The sequence below is a fragment of the Gambusia affinis genome, linkage group LG16 (assembly GCF_019740435.1).
Source record: "Gambusia affinis linkage group LG16, SWU_Gaff_1.0, whole genome shotgun sequence".
Classification (NCBI taxonomy): domain Eukaryota; kingdom Metazoa; phylum Chordata; class Actinopteri; order Cyprinodontiformes; family Poeciliidae; genus Gambusia; species Gambusia affinis.
The window spans coordinates 12,695,223-12,719,559 of NC_057883.1; the positions used below are offsets into that span (position 1 = coordinate 12,695,223).

General features: G+C 38.9%; 1 protein-coding gene across 2 annotated transcripts in view; it reads right to left on the reverse strand.

The window, feature by feature from the left end:
* LOC122846427 (leucine-rich repeat and fibronectin type-III domain-containing protein 2) overlaps positions 1-23,256 on the reverse strand; it is a 123,641-nt gene extending 100,385 nt beyond the window's left edge. The window contains exon 1 of one of the 2 annotated variants that reach the window (XM_044143398.1): positions 22,627-23,256. The gene's annotated coding sequence lies outside the window, so the exon portion shown is untranslated. The remainder of the gene's footprint in view (positions 1-22,626) is intronic. The other variant, XM_044143397.1, reaches the window with a different exon arrangement.
* Positions 23,257-24,337: the final 1,081 nt, after the last annotated feature.

Genomic DNA, 24,337 nt, shown 5'->3' on the forward strand with positions numbered 1-24,337 from the left:
GCATCATCCTTCAGTTGACCATCTACCATGTATGCCAGGCTTCCAACTAATAGCTATAGGAATCACATTGTCAGAGCTAAAATCCTATTTTCTGTCTGTCAAACTGTGTTACGTTTGGTATTTTTCATAGTCCAGCTAAAGATAAAGGAACAAATTGTAAACTGGGTCTATCTTACACATACATGTCTGTGGATGTCTTCACAGACAGCTAAACTTTCACCTTCCATCATCTTCCGAGCTGACATCAGAATGTACAGAAAGTTAGCTGCCTCAGGGAGTTTCTAAAATCTTCTTCAGAAAAGTAGTTTGACTTGTGAACATCTTCTGAGTGAACAATGTGTGCAGAGCCTCAGGCTCTGACACTCAGACTGATGTGACAAATGTAACATTTGAAAGTGTTCCACTGTCAAACAGCTTCGCCATGCCCGGCAGCAAAAATTTATATGGATCATGTTAGACACTCAGCCCAGCGACGGCCACTAAAATGTCATTTCTGATGTTCTAGGCGATGATTGAACTAATTTTAACAGACTTTAAAGGGACTGTAGTCATTTAATCAACACCGTGTTGCTTCATTATTTTCTATTACTTGTTAGTTTATAAGTTAATTAATTAGCTGTTGGTTAATTATTTTTTTTCATTGACCAAAACAAAGTGGTATAGATACACAAAAAAATAACTTGTTTTCAACTTTTTTCTAATAAAAATCTGAAAAGTGCAGATTCCATATAAAGTGCGACAGATTTTTCATTGAAGAATTCAAGGCAGCGGATTGATAATGTTTTAGGTCAATATTGATTTTGTCTTATTCAAATTGTTTTGTCGTTTTTTTTCTCCGAAGAGTTTTTGCGGCGCTAGTGGCTCGTGTTTTTGTGACAGTAGGCAGACAGGAAAGCGGGTGAGGAGAGGGGGGGAAGACATGTGGCAAGGGTCGTCGGAACCGGGAGTCGAACCCGCGACGTCCGCGTCGAGGACTAAGGCCTCCAGCATGCCCCGTTTGTTTTTTTGATGTGATTCAAAATTTGCCAAACCTGTGTGCTAGTAGGCAATAGTCGAACCTAGATGAACAAGTAACTTAATTTTCTTTCAGTAATTCTATTACACCTGCACTGCACTTAATGTATGGCATAAATGACCATATGGAAACTAAAAAGGAACTGTGGAAATTTTGGGACACAATGAAAAGCTTCTTGTAGACCTGTAATATTTAGGCCAAAATCTATTGAGAAATGCTGAGAAACTCTTTCTTTTATGTGATTGTCAGTTTATAGCAACCATTTCTGTTTGGAGACATTCAAACATCTCTGGTTTCAGTCAGCCAACTGTGGGACCTTTTTGACTTGATCCCCAAAGTAAAATGAAGTGGCAGCTGAAAGCTTTCTTTCACTCTTCACTTGCACTCCAAGAGCACATGCGATCACTCCTGAATTAAACATCCACTGCTGAGCTTTTGCAAAGATCCCACAACAAGCTTCATCCAGCATACAAATCTCAGTCCAGGCATCTATGTTTTCCCTCAAGACCCAGTTTATTCACCCATAATTTCTTTAACCTCAATTAGACATCTGCTGACTGTGATACAGCACACAAAGGAACAAAAGTGTCTACTGTAACAGAGTTGAATGCAGAGTCTGAGCTCTGGAGGTCTCCTATTCACTTTGAAGGTACAGTAAAAAAATAAAAAATAAAAAGCTGCAAAAAGCCTGTGCGCCTAAGTGCCCATTGATGCTGCATGTGCACATGAAGCCTTTTCAAGCACAACCTGAACTGATCAACTATTTTTATCTCACCATTGCAACCTGAAGCCGTTCTATCATGTAGTGTGTCTGCAGGCAAACAGAAATCCAAACCAAAGTTTGCTTAAAGTTTTTCCTTTTCCTTCCCCATTCATCCCTCTTAACCTCTGTGCTACAGACCCACAGAGATGCCAACGGATTTGGACTTAGGCTCTTTTGTCCCATAATCTCTGAATGGCAAACTGTCAAACCAAAAAAGAATGATGGAAAAAATTAAAACAATACCTTTTTCTGACAAGCATTAACACAAACCTTTAATAAATATATACCACTCTGACTTTGGTGTTAGATTATGGTAAATGGCCTGTACTTGTGTAGTGCTACCCAAAGCCACAGCTGCCCTGAGGGAATCTGACAGAAGTGAGACTGCCATGCACTGGCGCCACTGAAACCCTCTCACCACCACCAGCAGCCCAAACGGGTGAAGTGTTTTACCGAAAGACACACCGAAATGGAACGGTTGTTATAGGATAATCTCCTGCCATCATCACCACTGTCACACCTTTATTTTGTTTGCGTTTATGAGATGTTGTTGGGCTATTACACAATTGTTTGAAGGGGCAATCTTCATACATTTCTTGAATATTTATCATGCTCTTTTAAAGGATACAGGTGATTGAATAAGGCAAATGTCTTGATTTGTTTGTACGTTAGGATGAGCTCAGACCAATGAGCTAGCTGCAGATGTGAAGTTTCTGTTTTGGCATTTTGCCCTGCGAGGAGGAAAGGACATCAGGGTTGAGGCTCAATTCGTTCAGGAATGCCAGAACTATAACAACCTACTTTAAAAGACCTGCATTTCTTTAAATTCAATAGCATTTAAAGAAATACATGCAGTGATAACAATTTCTGGGATATCAGAGAGCCTGGATAACAGACTGTTTATTGTAACACATAATGGGATTTTGTTTTTACTTCACATCTAAATGCTTGTTTAGCTGTTTATAGTAATTTACCCCTATTCCAATTTATATGAATAACAAAACAACATAAAGAAGCTATTCATTTACAGAGTTAGAAAGTCAGGTAAGAATAAAGAACTCGTTAAAAACAGGAAAACATTCACTGAGTGAAGTGCTTAAAACTAAATATTTCCACAGGACTATAAGGAAGCTGCTTTAAATCTTAAACCAAAGCTTCACTCCTTTTATTAAAATTTAATACACATGAGATCTCAGATTTAGCAACAGCCCCAAGATATCATACCGTGGAGATACCGTTATAAGTCAGAAAATATTAGATTTATCTGCCTTATTCGTTCAGATTATTTTTTTCTTCCCACACAAAAAGCAAAACATCAACTTGGACTCTTTTGTTCAAACGTTCTTACTTTTTGTGTGCATTTATCGTCAACATATTGATAAGAAAAAATGTATTGATGGGACAAAAATAGAACATAAATAATATGAAAAAAATCCTTTATTAAGAGGCAAAATGGATTGAAGAGCTGAAACTGAGAGCATAAAGAAGATGTGATCTAAAATATGCCACACATATCGCGCAGAACTCAGATTTTGTTTTCAGTATTTAGGAGGAAAGACTGGGATGGAGGGCAGATTGCAATGAATTTTGATTCGGCAACAATAACAATGTTCTCATATCACTTTTTCAAAAGGTAGTTTAGTTCACACTTCATCCGACTTCAGTTCAATGTAGTTTACTTATGTAGCTTCAACTCAAACTCTTCAACTCTTTTTTTGAAGAGTTTAACTCCTCAACAAATATTGCCTCAGTTGACTTAAAAAAACCAATTAAATCCAATATTACAGACAGATTCAAAGTCAGTAACATGCATTCCAGTTTTTATCAAGTGGATTCATTGTTTTAGCCAGAGGAGAAGAACACAGAAAAAAGCCATGCCCCCCTAAAAAAGAGAAATCAGGCAGCCAAGCAAGAAAAGAAAAGGGAGGAAGAGAAAATGAAGTGAGGAAAAGCAGCTAGTTCTTGGTTTGAAAAGAGAGATGAGCAGCAGCACACACAAGCAGCTGTACTAGCAGAAATATCAGCAGGAGTTGTCATAGAATAAAAGCTGCACATAAGCACTAACACATATTAATTACAATTCCATCTGGATCAAAGGTATTACAGCCAGTCGTTTGACACAGAGATGTTATAGCCATCACTGTAAAATCGATTTATTTTGATATGTTTACACCTTTGCAGGGAGTGATTATGTATTTAACATTAGTGGGCTGCCTGTAATCCCATGAGAATTACATGACTCAGGCTTGAAGAGGCATAGTCTAGTTTCACAATTAAATATATTTAACTCTTCAGTGTCTTTGTAAAATTGTAAAGTACCAGGATTCGTAAAATGGAATGTCAGGAGACATGACCCTCAGTTTGACCAGCAGCTGGTCCTTCATCATGTCCAGATGATAGCTCTGAGGATGAGACACTGATGATGAAACACAAGGTGAGCTCATGTAGGTAGTTAAGATGTTCAATTTGTTTTCTGCAACAAAAAGTTATGATTTTACATACCGTTTATTGTTCTGGAAGTTACGCCAATTCATAACATAGAGCCTCATATTTACTAATCTTGTCTAAAACCATAGAAAAAAAATATCAACATTTCCTGGTTGACTTTGGAAAAGAAGAAAAAAGCAAAACATACAACCAGAATGTTATCTGGTACAGCTTTTATCAACTCCTAAAGTAATTGCAATAATGGGCATTACAAACCCTCAAGATTAATGATCTACTTTTAAGATTAACTACTTTTTATATCAAGCAAAAAGTTGACCTTTGAGCTTTTTTAATCTGACTTTCATTTACACATATGGTAAATGGACTGAACTTATGTAGCGCTTTTACAGTCATTTTGACCAATCAAAGCGCTTTATACTAGAGTCACATTCACACATTCATACACCGGTAAGCAATTTGGGGTTAAGTGTCTTGCCCAGAGGCAGATCGACATGTGGCAGGAGGAAGCTCAAATCCAACCTGCAACCTTCCGATTGCAAGACGACTACTCTACCATAGAGCCACAGTTGCCCACAGCCATATATAGCAATTTTAACAAATTAACTATTTATTTCTTCAACAGAGGAAAAATAGATGTACTTGGGTCAATGTGGACATTATTTTTTTACAAATTATCTCTATATTCAGACAACTTAGACCAGTTTGTCAAAATGTGTTACAACGTGTGCTATCTACAGCCACAAAGTAAATTGTAATCCCCCTGTTTTTGGTGGCTTTTCAGTATAATTTTTCCAACATGACACTAATGTGCCTTATTATCTATCAGCTTGATGTGTCCAAAATGTAGTTACAGTGTAAATCAATGGGTTGAGTGTAACTGATCCTTTAGTTGTGATGTCTAGCCTCTTGTGAAAAAACTCAAGAGGTTTAGATAAAGCCAGTCACAGTAAGGACATGCTCCAAATAAAACTTTAGTCAGCACTCATGAGATTAGAAAAAAAACAGTTTGCAAAGAAAGGGCAGCTTATGTTTTGTAATGATGTGATGTTAACAGCGAGGCTCCGTCATTGTTTTTGCCACACGCTTTCCCAATCCACAGTGCGTTCTATTATTTATAGCAGCCTACATCCTGACTGCAGTAGTTGGCAGACGATAGAGTGCTGGGTATGCTGAGAAACAGACAGATGACACAACTCTGCTGCTTGAAATACTAAAATCTCTCTGCTGCAGGACAGTGAAAGAGGAGCAATTTGGATGAAAGACTGAGTCGTATTCCTAAAGTTTAACCCTCCTGCTGTTGGTGAGAGACTTCTTTATGGCCCAACAATAACTTCAACAACTTTCTGAAACAGTATGTCTGACGTTTGGCTATTATTTAGAAGAACATGAAATAATTTGTTTTTACAATGAATACTATTACATAATACAGCACACATGTTTTGTATGTTTAAAAAGTTTTATAGTAAGAATAAAGTGTGAGAAGATAATTTGCTTCTCATTACTCGAACAGAAGTCGATAAATACCAAGTGAGCACATCTTTAAATTAGGTATTAAATATCTTCATGAAGCAACATTACTAAATTAGAAGTGGTTCCAAGAGCTATTTACAAACACTCAACTGAGCCAAACCATCTCGCACACAAAACCTGGCAGCATTGTTGTCACTATTTAAAATCAATTCTTTACGTTTGGTGAACAGTTTATGTAATTTCACAGATTTATTCACTACTTCAACCTTCTTTGGTACATTTAAGTGAGAGCATGTTGATGTATTTTCTAGCCTGACCTTTAACCTGATTATTTGTTGCTGCCATGTCTTCTGCCTTGCAGAAGAAAAAACTGTCTCATCAGTCCTTAAATATAAAATCTTTATCCTTCTTCAGCAGCTACAATAAAGAGAGCAGAAGATAAACACCCTTGTTTATTCCAGTATCAGTCTGTTATTAGCCTGTAGTTCCAAATAAATATTTACTTGGCTTTCCCCTTTAAACTGTAGCTAAGATGTGCTGCTTGTTTTTCACATGATTACATGAAATGGTGTAATTGTGCTGTAATTAGCAATAATAAGATGCTGGCAAGCAAATTCTGGGATACAGGGAAACCTGCCAGAAGTGGAGAAAATAGGTGAGAGCTAAAATATTTGCATGCTTTGGGCCTTCAATGATCGGTTTGTGCAACTTCAAATTCCAACAAAATAAAACACAAAAAATATGGATAAAATTCTAAGAAGGATCTAGCGTTGAATAAAGTATTCTTGCTAATCCTTTCTCTTGAAATTGAGGTTGTGTATTGTGTTGACGTCTGTTCTCAGAGAAATGAAAAGTTTTAATCCAAAATATAGTCAGACCAGAAAAAATCGTAATGTTTTTAGTTTTTAATAGAAAAACACACAAGAATAGTGATGCATTTCTTGCATCATTTCTTTCTGCTTTCCAAAGCAGAAAGAAATGTCATCGATTAAATCTATTGCCTGCTGAAGTCAGAGCTCACTCATGTCAATGGAGAAGATTAAAAGTCTTTACCTTTTCAGTCAATAAAGTCTGAAAAAGCTTTACCGAAAACAGCAGAAGCTCAGAACTTCTCACCGGCCAATGTGAGCCTATGAGTAGTAGATAGTGACCTAATCAGTGAATAATGCTGGGCTTCACATACTCTGCATGATTCAGCTTCAATGAAAGACAAATTACTTCACCCAAAACTGTCACCTAATACTTCCGCTCGAGTATGTTGCTTCATCTCCTGCAAGCAATAACAGGGGTGTCACCGACTGATTTTCAGAATCTGACTAAAACAATATCCCACTCAGTTCATCAATCACATAACTCTGGATCTGTAGTGGCATCACAGTAAATCTAAAGATATCCATTTACTCCAACCATCAGGTCTACTGAACATTCCCCACGTCTGTCAGTGGTTGGCAAGAAAATCTAAAGTCTAACCTAGATTCAGTCATAATTGTCTCTCAAATTCAAATACAAACTGGACAAAATAAATCCTTAGAACACAGATTGAAACAAAATGCAAATCTTTGGCACATTTGTGGATCTGACCACTAAGTGTTTATTTATATAAAGAAAAACCAAATTCAGACTTAATTATGTTTTTACTGCATCCTGTAGCGTTAATATGCTACAGAAAATGCTCAGACTGGATAATGTGAACTGTGTTTTTTATAATATTGGCAATATATAATTTAATATTACTCTGATAATTTGAGAAAAAGACTAAACATTGAAATATATTTACATCCATTTCAAAGAAAGGGAAAGAAACCTGCAAAGACAGAAAAGTGCTAGTTTAGAAAATATATTTTTTAAGATTAAAAATCCTTCCAAATAGAAGGTTTTATAACCCATGCTTGACTCTTCAACATTTATTATCTGCAGCAAAACACCCATGGAGGAATCTCCTCCCCAACACTCTCCAGACCTCTAAGAGGTGTTTGATGAAAATCAGCGAAAGGTTAACGAACAGCAGCAAGCACCGAGTTCGGCCACCAAATACACACACAGAGTCTTTGTGTGCGGAGCTGAATTGATAACTGTGGCATTTTGGCCAGTGTGGAGCGATCTGAATGGCCCTCTCTCTCCCCGGCGGGCTGCTCTGCTTCTGTTTAACATGCTCCATGCCTCTGGCATTTATGAATGGTTCAAATGACCTTTTTTAAAAATTGAGTTGCATTTTGCTTATTCAAGGCCGACAAAAAAAACAAAAACAAAAACAAAGAAAGCATCTGAAGTAATTTAAAAAGTCAAAAAATATGTGCTGGGCTTCAGTCTGCCACATTCTTTCACATTTCTTAGTTAGGGCAGGAACTTGTTATTCACTGCATAATGAATCAGGACCCCATACTGGTGACATCTCATTTAACTCCCAGACATTTACATAAATGTGAAGCCATCAGCTGAGAGATGTTACATTTGTGACCACATTCCTTTCAAACGTGTGAAGTGTGTAAACATTGTCACAGAGAGGAAAAATCAAAGCACTAATGTGTTCATGTAATAATGGAGATAATGTTCTTCGAAAGAATGAAGATTTTCTCACAGTGAGAGAAATAAAAGATCTCCTGCTGTATCAAATGAGGAGTAAGACTATGATTAGGAGTCAAATGAGTTTCCTTAGGCGCAGAACAAGCTTGATTACCTGCATTAATGGGAATTAGTGGTGTTAATGGAAATGGAAAGAAGTGCATGGACTGAAATTGGTCCTTGGCCAGGAAACAGCAAATTATGTGTTTTAAGTGCTGCTAGTAAAAGGTTAGATCACTTTCTCACTTTTTCATAATAGAAGACAAGAAAAAAAAATACTTATGATCTGCAACAGTTCAGAACTCAAGTATGTGGGAGTGTGTACATAAATACTGACATTTCAAACCAACGGAAACGTGTAATCTCAATATTTTTCTGAGAAACATAACCGGATCTGAAAAGGCAAAAGGCCACCTTTATAATGACAAAACCAAGCAGAATTCCCACACCCATAGGAATCTCTGCATTCAATACTTTGCTCAAGCCCACGTAATCCCTCATATAATATTGCACAAGAATGGGGCGTACAGAGAGAGGGATCTTTGACAACTCCCCAGCTATGTGCTTGTCTCTTTAGCTTGTCCTACATGTTTTACAGGATCCTGGGACTGAAACGGCCAAGGAAAACACTAATTTTATGTTTGAAAGATTTCTGTGTTGATTTGGACATTTGTTTTAGATTATTTTCCTAGTGAACGATCCTCTTCAGACCCGTAAGTTAGACTCTGAAAACTAAAACTGCACATTGTTTAAAAACTACACATAGATTAGGAAATGCACTTATTAAATTACCTGTACTGAGATTAATATGGCTTTGTAAGCGTCTGATACATTAATTCACCATCTTCACTAGAGCAGGGGGTTTATTTTAAGGAAGCACATCAAACACACTGCTTTCAGAATAAAATCCAGAAATACATCAGTAAGAGAACTGCAGAGCCACACAAGCCTGATTCTTTGAGTTTGACTTCCTGATGCACTAAGGTGCCACATTCATAACAATAGCATGTGTTTATTAACACCACTTTAATGCCCAGCCATCATATGTTCAAGAAGGAGACAAATTCTGTGTCACAGACAAAAACATACTTCGGAGTAAATTTTGCACTACAGTCAGTTAGTAGCAGATTGCCTTAAGGAAAGTTAATGTTTTAAAGCAGCAATTTTAAAACTGATCTCAGTTCTACAGAAGATGTATTTGTGAACTGAAATGTTGCCTGCAAGCAACACGGCCAGCAAACTTGACACCAGTTTTGTTGAGAAGAACGTACCAAAAATCTAGAGAACTACTGTGAGGAGCTTTTGGAAGGAGACTCAAAATTCTTTACACAAGTTATGTAGTTTATAAAGCAATTTGACCAAAGATTATGTTTGTAAACACCTACATTGGAAGAATAATCCTTAAAAAAATTGTTCTGGTACTTGTTCTATTTGGAAGAGTCCTACCTGATCTAAAGCAGTAACAACAATGAAAAAATAAAAGATTGCATTTCAAATAATAAATATTAATATCTAGCTCCATAAATACAAGCTTATATACACAGTTGTAAAATAAAAGGGTCACTTTCTTGTGAACAATAATATATCATGGATGTAAAGTGGAATATTTTGTGATGACAGACACAATTAAAATCCACTCAGAAAGTCTGAGTTGAAAAGAGACCCACATTACTTTTAAAATATATAAATGAAATCTTTGAAATTGTGTCTCTTAATGTTTTTAATCTCATTAAAACACAACAAAATCATTATTTTCAGAGGCTTGTGAACTTAAGGCAGGATGAATGCTTCCGTCAAAGTAAACTTCATCCTCCCTGATTAAACAGTTCCCTATTAAGCAGACTCTTTAAATGTCAGTCAGCCTGGCTCCACTACCGACGGGGTCTTGCTGTGCAAAACTCCAAGCCCACCCAAAAAAGAAGAACATTGACTTTTTTTTTTCTTTTCTCATGAGTTACAAGCTTCAACTGCGTCAGGCGCTTTCCTGCGTTCGATTACATCCTGCGACTGCTCGTTGTCTGAGGCTCACACATTAAGAACTCCTGCAGCTGTGGGTGTGTGTTTGGAGAGCCTGACTGACACCGTTCACTGCATGCTGATTAAAGTGACAAAGCAGATCTGCAATCAGGGAGGCTGAACCAGGGAGAGTAAATACTGGCAGACAGGTTTCAGCTGCAGTCAGTGTGAGCTCTGATTGATCAAACGTAACCCTGTTTAAAAGCAAACTGAGCTTTTTACAAGTTCTGGACGGGTCTGTGGCGAGAGAGGAAGTGACAGCTAGAAATTCTTCATTTTAACTTCTTTGGAGGGGAATTTTATTGCTTTAAACTCAAACTCCTGTCAGTTTGAGTTTAAAGCCTAGTAAGACCAGCTGCATGTTTTCAAGTTGGCATATTTAGCACATTTGTCATATCGGTTATTGTTAAACCGTGCAAGGTGGTCAAAGGTTTTCAGATGCACTCACTAGTCCAGAAAGTACAGCAATGAAAACATGGAAAACAAATTCACATGTAAAACACATCATATTAATAATGATGTGTCAAAAGGGCGCCATAATCACTATAAAGTTGAAGAGGGCCTTAAATTCAACCTGGCATTTGTCAAATTTAGGTGTAAAATGGTTATTTTCAAACAAACCTTATGCAAGAATTTTAGCATGACAATAGAAAACTGTAGATCAGAAGATTTACGGAATATCAACAAATCAGGAAATTTTTCTGCTGAGGGTTGAGTGGAAACAGGTGAAGATATGAAGAGCTGGAAGCAAACAAAATGAGTAATGAAAGTAGCTTGTTTGTTACAAATATTCCTCACAAGAAAATGTAAATTTTGTACAATAACACAGAATAAAATAATTTAAATGTTACCCAAACTGAACCAAATGAGCAAACAATCAATTAAACAGCTTCACTAAAGGAATGTGTATGGATACGATACTGGGGGAATGTGAACCTTTGTAGTCAGACAAGGACAACACTTAGCAAACCCATCAACAGAGCAATCATCTGGGAGGACCTGAGAGGAGAACAGTGAGATTAAAAGACCAGCTATCAATTCATCAAAGCGGCTGCTGTGAGGGAACTCCAACTTTAAGGCAGAATGGGGACATTGTCTGCCTAATGACAGCAATTTATAAAAGTGAACAGACAACTTTGAAATTGGGATCTTGAGTTATAATGAATCTTTGAAAACTGTGACTTTGGGAATTTTTAGTTGTTGATGATGCCGTTCCTGCACTAAAATGGGCTTTTACCTCCAGAGAGTTCCAGGAAAAAGGAACTTCACAGGTCTGCACCTTCAATGCTCAAGGACACAGTGAAGAAAATCGAACTCAGCAGGAGAACAGCGTCGCCAGCAGCTTTATGAGCAGAATATCAAATTTCTTGTCTCTTGGTTTAATTTTTTTTCTTGCAGAAGCTGCTTCTGCAGAAGCATAAGAACAATCTACTAGATGCATGAGAAATTGACCTTTTAAACCCATTACCGGTGAGGTTGTCATGAATAAGTGTGACTGCTCCATGTTTGACCACAGAACCTGAAGGCAGACCAGTGATTTTCCTCCTGCTTGCCCGGTCACAGCGGCCTTGTTTGTTTGTACCCCCCCCTGAATACTTCCTTACTTTGCTCAAGAAGATAAGCTTTTCTGGCTCTTTTCTAAATTATAGAATCTTCACAGTGGTGATATCCCTGCAGAGCCTGAATGTTATCGCTCCTCTGCGGCGTGAGCAGCTCTCCGTTTAGGATCTGTTTTCTCAGCTACCTTGGAGGCCCTGCCGCACACGAGAGAGGAAGATGATGCTTTTGTCATGTTCTCTGATAACTTCACCAAGCCTGTTTTATTTTTTTGTTTGTTTGTTTGTTTTTCTTCATTCTAAACGTGAATGAGTGACAGAGATGAGAAGAGCCATATAGATGGAGGACATTTAAGGGGCATAAGTGGAAATGTAAATGACTGCACTGTGGGGGAACCATCAGATGTTTCCTTCATATTAACTCTAACACAGTTTAATTGCCTCCTGTGTTTACTGCAAGCCAGAGGTGGAAGCAGACAGCAGTGGACTAATCTAAATGACATCGAAGTGTCCTCTGGTGAAGACCCCGCAGGAAGCAAACAAATCAAGCAGGATCCACTCCATCAGTGTGTGATGTGTGCAGCACGTATACAACATTAAGCTTAAGGAAACCTCGATACTAGTAGAGGCCAGCTACCAGTCTGGACAATGATTAGCTTTAAATTAAATAGCGGCAAATTACAAGGCGACTACTTGTTCAACTCTGGGTTCGGATCATGACATCAAAAGAGTGCTGAGTCTTGCTTATCATCTACAGCTATTGTTTTCCATTATCACCTTCTACAACGATGCTGTTCAAGATGTCAGTGGCTTCTCACTCTTGCTTTGGAGAATTATACTTCTGAAAGGCATTGCCTGCCCCGATTGTGCTCATAAGAATGATGGCTGAGAAAGCTGTAAACAGTAATGTTGTGTATTTTATTATTTCCAGGAGAAACCTTAGGAGCACACTTTATTAAATTCATGATTTTTGGAGGGTTTTGTTTGCCTACAAAGTGGTAATTCTTGCTTTCTGGGAAACGCGTGTCCCTCCTGGTTGGCTGTCAGCTGGTTGCAAGTTAGGAAATCACTTGGTTTTTGCTCCTTTTGGTTCTCAATGACAAGGCTAATGTTAGCCCTAAAAGCTGGTAACAATCTATTTTTGCATTCCAACACCATAAAGTCCCTTTCAAATGTATTAATTCCCTTTGAACTTAGTGCATGATTTACAACCACAAAGCTCAATCTGTTTTATTTAGGTTTTCTGTGATATACCAATAAAAAGAAACATGTAACCAAAATAATAATAAGGTTGAATAAAAAGGACACATGTCTGTCAACATTTGTAGAAAATAAAAAGTAAATATGTTATGTGCATCCAGTCCTGTTTAGCCTTATTAACATCCAGATCAGCCAGTTGGCTTCAGATGTTATGTATTTAACAAGGAGACGTTACCTGTTACTAATTTAAACTCAGTATAAATCCAGCGGTTCTGTGAAAGTCTCCGAGGACTAAGCAGACAGGACATTGGATAAAGTTGTGAAGAAATTTAAAGCAGGGTTGGATTATTCTTGTTGGAAATTCCAGAGGGAATTTGTTGAGATGGAATAAATCAATTTCTAAAATCTTTGTTTGAGCTTAAGAACTGCGGCCCTGAAAAATCCCTCATTGTTGAAGACTTTAAAATCTCAGAGTATCTGCAAGAAATTAGAAGGAATTTTACAGAATATTTATTCCTGAAGGCTAGACTTGAAATGACTAAATATTTTATGAATAATAATTGAGCTATATTTTACTCGGTTCCCCTGGGTCAGTACTTCGTACAATCAGCTTTCGCTACAATTACAGCAGAAAAGTATGTCTCTACCAGATGTGCATGACTACAGTCTGAATCTTTTTCTCCATTCTTCTTTCCAAACTAGCACAAACTCAGTGTTAGATTTGATGTACAGCATCTGTGAATTATCACTTTTCAAGACTTACACAGATTCCCAATTAGATATAAATTTTGCAAAGGCTTTAATCTAAACCATTCCATAACAGCTGTGGCTGTATGTTCAGTTACTAAAGTTGGAAGGTAAATCTCCATCACCAGTTTCTGGCCGTGTTTTGCAGGTCTTCTTCACAGATTGTCCGTCGTTTAGCTCCATCCACCTTCTGATCAACTCTTACCATTTTCCCTGTCCCACTCTTCCATGAAGGTAAGATTTTTCAAGTGCACATTAAAGTAGTTACCCTGTCGACTGATCCTCCCACCTGATCCATTCCGCTCCTCCAGAAACACCATAGGCCGCTCGGTTGCATCTGCCTTTAAAGCTGTCTGTGTCCAGCTTGTCCACTAAGGTGGATTGCCATGTCTTGGTACATTTGCAGTCGTGTTGGATTCTTTCTATTTACGCCAATGTTTTCTAATAAAATAAAATAAAAAACTCTCAGGCCTTCAAAAGACAGCAGCATTCACACAGAGATAGAGCAGCTAAGTGGACTCTATTTATACAGTGCTTTTCAGTTTTCTTTTATATATATATATATATATATATATATATATATATATATATATATATATATATATATATATATATATATATATATATATATATATATATATTTTCTTAATGCACTTTAAATAACAGGTAAGCAAAAATGTTGCATTTGGTGTCTTAAAATACCGCAGTTTGACTGGAATATAAATTCCAAGTAAAGAAAAATGAGACAGATGTGTGGAGAAAAGCAGCAGCTTTAGCAGAACGGTTTCTGTCAAAAACAGTTTTAGCTAATCACCCCTCACTGGCTTCTACGTTGGCAGACGTTTCTGCCACCTTTCTCCTCCAAGGCTGTGATCCATGAAGCCTGTGAGTTGTAAATTATTGTAACAGGCAGCGGTACATTACACCTTGAGTTTGCTGACAGGAAGCCAAGCCTCAGTCAACGAGGAAATGGTTGAAGCAAACACTCAGAGGACCACAGTCCTTAAAAACTTTAAAGTGACACAAAGTAAAGTATGCTTTAAATGCAAACAAAGGGAACATAATGTCAGGTTTTGCACAGTCTATATTTCTGTTTGGACCTTCAATCTAAGCAGCTTGCAGGCTTTTAAAATCTAAAGGTTGGTTGAAATCCAGCTGGAGTGGGCTGCAACTGCTGACTTAGAAAAATGTTCCTGCCATTACCTGATGGGCACCACTGTGCTCAAAAGTGCAGCAGCAACAGCAAAACAGTCATGTGGGAGGAGAGAAGGAGGTCACAGCAGGGCGGGCTCTGCTGAAGTTGGAAATTAAGCAGAATAAAGCATATGAAACCCAAAAGGTGAATTTGGTCTTCTGTAACCTGAGCATGTGGTGTTGTTTTCCCTCCTAATGTATTTAAAGTGCTTAGCTGTGATGGTAGCAAGAGTTTGAGCCCCAGACACGCTGGTTCCAGCAGAAAACGACTAAACGCTCTCGCGTTTCACATCCGCCGTCGTCTGTGTCCCCACTGCCTCGCTGCTGGTCAGTGAGCTGTGGTAAAGTGACGTTCCAACTTCTGCTTCACAAAAGGGTGGAAGCTCCCGAAGGTCATCTCCAAAGCGCCATGCCTTCTCGGCCCTCCAAATCCCGGAGCTCGCTTTGATTCACTCTGGAGCAAAATGCTTCCTGGTGCGACGGTTAGAGCAGGAAGTAGATCAAAGCACAGCCGGATCAGCAGCGAGGCCACCTGAATGAAATGCAGGCAGGTGGACGCAAACAAGATATTAAGCTAATACCTGAAACGTATCTGCACCTTATCATCTGTTTGCTGAGACAGGAAGCACAGGTTTTTCTCAGTACATACCATATTTTTCCACCTACATCAGGTGAACATCAGTAGAACATTGTTACTCAACATTATAAAGAAGGTTTGCTTTGTTTAAACCTCAGACATTTAGTTTTCTGTGCTCCTGAGTGTTAGCGTGAAAGTAAACCTCGCAGTGACATCAAAAGAGCTATTTTGAGGCAATCATTAAATAGGCACTAGCAGCTTGAGTCTTTTAAAACAACTGCAAGCTCACCCTGAAAGCAGACTGCAAGATGCTACAAGAAGTCTCAGAAAACCTTAAAATTTCATCACAGCATGTGAGATTTTATAAACATGATGCAACCTTGTGCATTTCTATTCTAGTTATTATATTTTAGATTTGATTGTTGCTGCTTGAAAGCTTTGTCACTTCTTTTGTTTTACCTTTTCATACAGTTCACTATATAAAGGAGTTTGTAAATGAAATCTAATTGATTTTGATTAGTCACAGGTTGATAGTCACTTCTGTGAGCTACATTACTGTAGTGTCGTACTCAAATGACGTAAAGCAAATGAATAACAAGTTATAATTGCTAGTTATTGCTGTGAATTACATTTGCTTTACATTTTCTCTCAGTCTCATCATTCTAACACCACTGGGATGTGACTGAAACCACATGAAAGCGGAGTTATAGATGACTCTGAAAAGACTTCAGGGTTGCTGCTTTCAATTTCAGCTAGTAGGAAGCTACAGATCTCACACTTGAGTCTTTGGAGGCAGCTGGTGAAACAAAAAAATAAATACAAGGAAAAAGGAGCAGCTTTTTTTATGCTGAAAACTACTAGTTCAAATCAACCTTTTCAAAACCTCCACACTTGACGTTCCTTTGTCTTTCTTGGGTTTCTGAATATGTGAGTAAGTATTTCTTACTGTAGTAAAACACTCAGGATTTTCTTGAAGAAATGAAATGCATGAATTGTTGGGTCAAACTGCTCATGTGTTCGCACCTGGATGACTTTGACAAAAAAATATCAAAATCTACTGCAATTTTAATTTAACTTCTAATTTTAGTCAAAAAAGCCAAAAATCATAGCTGAATTATTAAAAGTAAAAATGAAAATTAGCCTTTGAAGAATGTATTCTGAACACCAAGACCAAAATGTTCATTAAAAGAATTTTTAGCCAATAAAAATTTCATTTCATTTTGGCTTGGTTTTCACAAAGCAAAAGAACATAGTGAAACATATAAAAATTAGTGGTTGTAATGTGAAAACAATCCCATTTTACTGATACCTTTGCAAGGCACTGTGAATATGCAAGTCTTGGATGGTAGTAAAATTTGTATCATAGCAGTTTAAAAGAGGGGTAAGGAAAGGAATGCATGTGAGGTTTCCATCCTGGCAGCTGATGCTGCACATATGCTGCAGCAGGGCCACAGTTGCAGGGCACAAAGACAAACAAAAGACCAACTCGGTGACAACCGCAGCAATAATTCAACAGGAAAATGTGTCCCTGTAATTCATGGCAATTTGAGGTGAGGGACCATGATAAAAATGCTCTGCAGCTGCGCTCTATTCCCAGATGAGCTTTACTGTAAATCCATCATTACTCTCTGGAACAAATGCATTTGACTGGCTGCATGTTAGAGCCTCACAACCTTTCATTTTGGATTTATTTGTCTGTTTTCAATCCTTTTCAACCAATTCTGCCACGGGAGGTGAGTAAAGATTTACATCTCTCTGTGCTTTGATGCTAAATCCCTAATTATTCCTTGTTTCATTTTCGAACTTCATTTTTCTCCTTCAGGCCAAGAACTGAACCCAAATTGATCTCCTTCAAAGTTTGGTGGAACAGCCTCCGCTACATCTCCCTGCCACTTGTCACTGTGTAATTTCCATTGCAAAACAACAACTTTCCAACATTCACCGGGAGCTTTCTGTACATGCCAAGCTGCTCCCCGAGGTAAAACTGCCCTACTTCTCTCAGTGTCCTCTGCATCCATCTGCCGCACCCGTAAATTGCGTTCGCCTGCAATCGCAGGTTACCTCATCTGTCAAAGCGGCCCTATCAATTTCAGCGAGCGGCCTCAACAGAAGGCATTAACCCTCCAGCGTCATCCTGGCGTCTGGCACTGAGAGACAAACGCCACTGATACCGCCATATCAGATGAGCAGAGCTGACACTAATGTTGTGACTGTTTGTGGTGAGCAGCGTGAATAACAATGAATGCGGAGTAAGAATTAATTAATGTCTCGCTCGTGTGGCTCCCTGGCAAAAACAACATGATTATCTACTTTAAGGGGCACAATAATTTGTATTTAGTTAGCTGAAACAGAAACATTTGAATTGAACACAAATTGGTTGTTTTTGTTGCCAATCGTGAAGATGTAATAAAACCAAATTAAATTCACTTAAATGTGTTTAGTTACATTTACTTGCCGATAGTGTTGATGGCAACATAGAATCATACAAATGCATTTGTCTGAGGCTCCTGGTTGTGTTGTATTAAGGTTGAGATTGGATAAAGCCGAAAGCCCTATTCAGAACATCTGCTCACACTATCAACGCTAAGATATGTAATTCCCTTGACACATAATTTAAATGGGTTCGTCTTATGAGTAGTTGATATATGGAGCATCTAATATTTGTTGTCAATATTTTTTAACTGTTAATTTTTGTCATTTCACTTGATATCTTGGGATATTTCATCAGAGTTTATTTAATCCAGAGGAGTTCTGCTTGTCTCTGTTGTTCTTAATGTGATGGATGTGGCAGAACTGAATCCAAAACATGAACAAAACAACTTTCCAACATTAATCAAAAAGTTGGAAAAGGCATCGTAAAAGGTTTAAAGAAAGCACTTAATGTCCAATTTTGGGACAGTTTTTGGAAACCACCATAGTGTAGGTTTAGATCAACTGCAATAACTTCATATTTTCATGTGATGAATATAAAAGTTCTATTCTGAAATTCTACTTTTTAAAATAAAATATGACAGCAATAGTTTGAGATGTCAAAATAAATAACCATAACCAAAAACATAACCATTCAAATTAGGATCAAACTTCTAAAAACAAATATATATATATATATATATATATATATATATATATATATAAAAAAAAAAAATTCCCTTCTCACCCACCGCGGGTGGTGATTCTTCTTCCTCTTAGCTCGGGTCCTCTACCAGAGGCCTGGGAGCTTGAGGGTTCTGCGCAGTATCTTGGCTGTGCCTAGGACTGCACATTTCTGGACTGAGATGTCTGATGTTGTTCCTGGGATCTGTTGTAGCCACTGTTCCAGTTTGGGGGTGACTGCCCCGAGGGTCCCGATGACCACAGGCACCACTGTGGTCTTCACCTTCCAGGCCCTCTCCAGTTCCTCCCTTAGGCCCTGGTATTTCTCTAGTTTTTCATGCTCCTTTTTCCTGATGTTGCAGTCACTTGGTATTGCCACATCCACCACAACGGCTTTCCTCTGTTGTTTATCCACCACGACTATGTCTGGTTGGTTCGCCCTCACCATTTTGTCTGTCTGGATCTGGAAGTCCCACAGGATCTTAGCTCGGTCATTCTCCACTACCTTCGGGGGTGTTTCCCACTTTGATCTTGGGGGTTCCAGTCCATATTCTGCACAGATGTTTCTGTACACTATGCCTGCCACTTGGTTGTGTCGTTCCATGTATTCTTTCCCTGCCAGTACCTTGCACCCTGCTGTTATGTGTTGGACTGTCTCAGGGGCCTCCTTGCACAACCTACACCTTGGGTCTTGTCTGGTGTGGTAGATCTGGGCCTCAATTGCTCTGGTGTTTAGGGCCTGTTAAGTCAGCGGGTTTTCACCCGGTCGACCCGGGTTCGAATCCAGGTCGAAACCGGAAAAAAGGGCGCTATCCTGTCTGGGTCCTTAGGCAAGATCCTTCGAGCTACAGCCTACCTCATAACATGAGAGACACAAAGAAGCAAGGAAACATGCCGGCTCAGACGTCGCCCGGCCAAACAAGGTCTGCGTCAGGTGCTGGGGAACCAGAGCACCTTGATGATAAATGGGCTACTGGAACAACGAGGCGGACAACGAAGCGGACAAGCCCCTGCATGGGATGTACCACCGGCAAATAACCGAAGTGGCTGACATCAGAAAGTCCTACCAATGGCTGGAAAAAGCTGGACTGAAGGACAGCACAGAGGCCCTCATCATGGCCGCCCAGGAATATATATATATATATATATATATATATATATATATATATATATATATATATATATATATATATATATATATATATATATATATATATATATATATATATATATATTTACAAGGGCCAGCAAAGCCAAAACATGTTTTCTTTACTTTCCCAAACAGGTCCTGAGATAAACATCTAATTATGTAGCATTTAGCAGCTTGAGATACATAGTAAAAATATTTAGCTCCCAAGTACCATCCATCTATCCATTTTCTATACACCCTTCGTCCCTAATGGGGTCGGGAGGGTTGCTGGTTCCTATCCCCAGCTAATGTTCCGGGCGAGAGGCGGGGTTCACCCTGGACAGGTCGCCAGTCTGTCGCAGTGCAACACAGAAAACAGACAGGACACACAACCATTCACACACACACTCACACCTAGGGAGAATTTACAGAGCCCAATTAACCTGACAGTCATGTTTGTGGACTGTGGGAGGAAGCCGGAGAACCCGGAGAGAACCCACCATGCACAGGGAGAACATGCAAACTCCATGCAGAAAGATCCCCGGCCGGGAATCGAACCCAGGACCTTCTTGCTGCAAGGCAACAGCTCTACCAACTGCGCCACTGTGCAGCCACGCTCCCAAGTACACATTTAGCAAATAAAATTGCATAATTATCTTTTAAACCATTTCTGACACCACCTTTACTCATAGGTTTGCATGTGTACATATCAGCATGGAAAATATAGCAAAGTATTTAGCAACTAGCATAACATTTGCCAACAAAATATTTCCCAAGATACCATAACTTGGACTTGACAGAACCTCAACGCACATAATTAAGAAAATCTTTCATGGACAGTTCCAGTGATTGACCTTGGACATTTACACCATCATGGCATTTACCAGCCATCTTATTGTTTGGTACCTAAAAGGCTGAGATGCTTTAAGGGACACTAGAATCTTTCAGTTTTACACAACATGCTCCAAATAATTTCTGGGTGTGAACAGTTTCTGGATATACAAAGCATATAGCTGCTAGTGTACCATTCAGGCATTAAATACCTTCAAAGTTAGATGTTTCTCAAGGGCCAGAACAGACCTAAGCAGATCCAAATATTTTGGTGAATTTACTTAAATATCTGAATTTTAATGACTCCCTCTTTGGCCTATATTTCGCAAAATAACTTCATGGTATGTTTGTGTGCTAATCTACCAATTTGCAGTCAACTCAATGTTGCTTCAAGCTTTAAAAATCTATATTTTGTGTGCCACTGATGTATCAGCAAGCTGAATGCTTAATACAAACAACGTCAATGGAGATGATGGATAGCTGAAGCCTTCCTGTCTGGAAAACTGTCTTGTCACCTGATGTGAGTAATCTAGTTTGAGAACTTGGTCTGAACAAAACAAAAATAAATGTCAGGAAACTAAAGTAAAAGTAGCTTCACAGGAACTTCTTGTTTCCTGAGGGAATTCCTTTCATGTTTAGCAAATAATAATAATGAAAACCTCTAGGGAATATAGCAAATGTTTCTTGTCACCTAAAAAGGCAGGGGAAAAAAAGCTGATTAAATAAAATTGAAAGCTTCAAAACACTCAATAGGGGTCCAACATTGTTGCTGAGAAAGAACAGGAAAGTGGAAGTTCAATTCAAATATTCAGTGGCAAAGTGTTGAATTTTTCCAGTGACATATTAAATGGCAAAGACAGGGAGTGTGAGCTTGAAAAGTACATGCTAAAGAGGTGGATATTAATCAAGCCAGATGAGATTAATTTCTTGGACTGACACTGAACTAAAACAACTGGTGAGCTGTTTCTCCTCTATTCTGTTTGCTCTCTTTTGCTTCTGCAAATTAACACGAGGCTGAATATATGCGTATATATTGTATATACATGTAGTTATACAAAGAAAGAGAGAGACATGGAGAGAATGAGAGAGATAAGGCACCTGCCACTGAGTCATTGTACATCATGAGTACAATGACTTTGCTTGAAAATAAGCTTATGCTTAAAATATGATGGCAGTTTAGAAAGGGGGTAAACAGCCAAGCAAGTGCCGATTTAAAAAAAAAATAAAAAATGCCCCCACTGTGGGAGCGGAAACTCTGCCTCCTGCGGCAGAAGGACTTGTGTGCGCTGTCCACGGTGCTGAACTGCATGCTCAGTCCGACCGGCTGGTCTCCACCTCCGGACACCGATTTCTCACTGCGACTCCGCGACTGCTATGTAATCCACAAGAGGGTGGTGATTACAGGAGGTGGTGGAGTTAGTGCCTCATGGCGGCCATGGAGCCCGCTGACCTCAAACATACACACAAGCATATAAATAGCTGCGTTTGCTTGCACATGCACGAGCCAATATTTTTCTTAGGATGTCAAGGGAATTTCGCAATGAACCCCCCCCTCTCTCTCTCTCTCTCTCTCTCTCTTCTTCTCTCTCTCTCAAGCACACACACACGCCCGCACACGCACACAGCAGTCCATTCGTACAACTTAGGGAGAGTTTATTACGAAGCTTTGTGAATTACAAGAAAACATCCTTTTTACAAAGAAAAAAAAATCTCACAAACAGACTTAATCAACGCTACTCTCCTGCGTGCACACACAACCACAAATGTGCCGTCGGATGTACATTTTTAATTCAATTAAATCTCCAACTGAGAGGTCCAGCAGCTCTTCGCTGGTCAGATTACTTTCTGTGAGAAGCCGTAATTGTCCGAAGACTGAGCCACCCTTCATCCAATAAACACCCCACCTTGGCTTATGTATGCTCCTGCACAAATGACTCTTCATGATCACCGTGCATGCAGCAGATGAAGAACAAACATGAAACAGAACAGATCTAATCTCTGGGGGCTTTTGATGTTATTTCTTACCTGCACCGGTGGATAATGATCCATTATGTGCCAAACACAGAACTCCTTTTTTTCCCCCCTTTCCAAGGTTTGAGCCTTACAGCCGCTCCCTTTCCATTCCTCCACTAATTCCAGAAGAACCGCAAAACCAGGCGTCCGCCGACCGCATATCGCTCCTTCTCTCGCTGTAGACGAGTTTTTTTCCCTCCCCGCACCAGCAGATGCTGCGTTAAATCTGCGCTTTTTTAGCCGGAAGCCAAGCTGCGACATGGAGCTTCACAGCATTCTTTTTGTAGTAAAAATAACCAGCTCGCTGCAGTTATCTGTGTATTTCCTCGCCGGAAAAGTCGCTACATTGGCACAAACAGGTCTCCCTCCCTGTCTGCTCTTCCTAATCGAATCCTCGTCCTTGGAATGGTTGCGATATCCAAAGTAGTTATCCGAACAAAAAGCAGGAATTCTTTCAAAAAGAGACGAAAAAAAAATCCAAAACAACAAAGTTCAGAGTTTATCTTTAATATTTCAGAGGCGACTTGCTCGTCCGGGGAGCGCGTAGATGGAGTAGATGTAGAGTCTGTGCCGGAAAGGCTGCAATAGAACAACGAAAAACCCTAGATGGCACAAACACCATGAAACATCCCGGAGCTCACCGAGAGGAGAACCAGCAGGGGCGTAAAAGGAGCAGGTCAGCCAGAAGCTGTACGCACACACTAACAAAGAAAAAAAAAAGTGGGGCGTTGATTGTGCTTAATGAGCTACTTTGGCAACGTCCACAGGGAACCGAACCGTCTGCAGCGGATTAAGGACCTACCTGGGATTACCTTGTGTTTAGCGCCTGTTTAGCCTATCAGGGCTGTTGGCAAGCACGGACTTGTAATATATGTGTCAGTACGGGCAAATGGGTTTGCGCTTTGTCAGTCCTGTGGTCTATCTGGAAGGCGCAATTTATGAGCTATTCTCCCGGAATAACTATATAGTACAATGCCCAAAGGCATTCATGTCCCGTGAACCATTTCCCTCTTTGTCACTCAACAACCACACATTTCAACCAAATTAATATAATTTTAATGCATCATAATGTAAAACATTTCTGCAGAGTCAGAAATAAATGATTATATATTTTTTTACAAATATAAATCTAACTTACATTTTAGATTTTTATTTTTCTGGCCCCTGATTTCGTAGATTACAGAACTATTGGCTACTGTAAGTACAGCTCTGCACATTTTTTAGGGTATGTCGGAGCTTTGTACTCCAAAAGGACTGTAAAATAGCTACTGCTCTGTCGGATTGGATGGAGATAAAGTCTATTTTTTATTCTTGCTCTAATTCTTATTTGTAATAACAATTTAAATACAATATAGATCGCTCAATACAAATGCCTTTGCTCTTTTATTTGTTTTTTGTCCTTTTTTGTCCAGTTGTGGTTTACTTTGTGTTTATCTTCTACATAAATCCTAAGAAATTGCATTGTTGTTTGAGGTTATAATGTAATAAAATCTGGAATAGCTTTGTGGGTGTGAATACTTTTTCTGAGGCTTTGCAATATCAGAAACAAACCATGGGAAGTCAAATGGACACACACGCAGACCTTAATCTGGAACAAAAACTGAACAAATTTGATAATGCATTTAATACTATTAGCTTAGGATCACATTATGTACACATTTCATGCTACAGCTGTTCATTAGACTTTAACTTAATCCAATTGATCTGTCCTAGAGGACCAGAA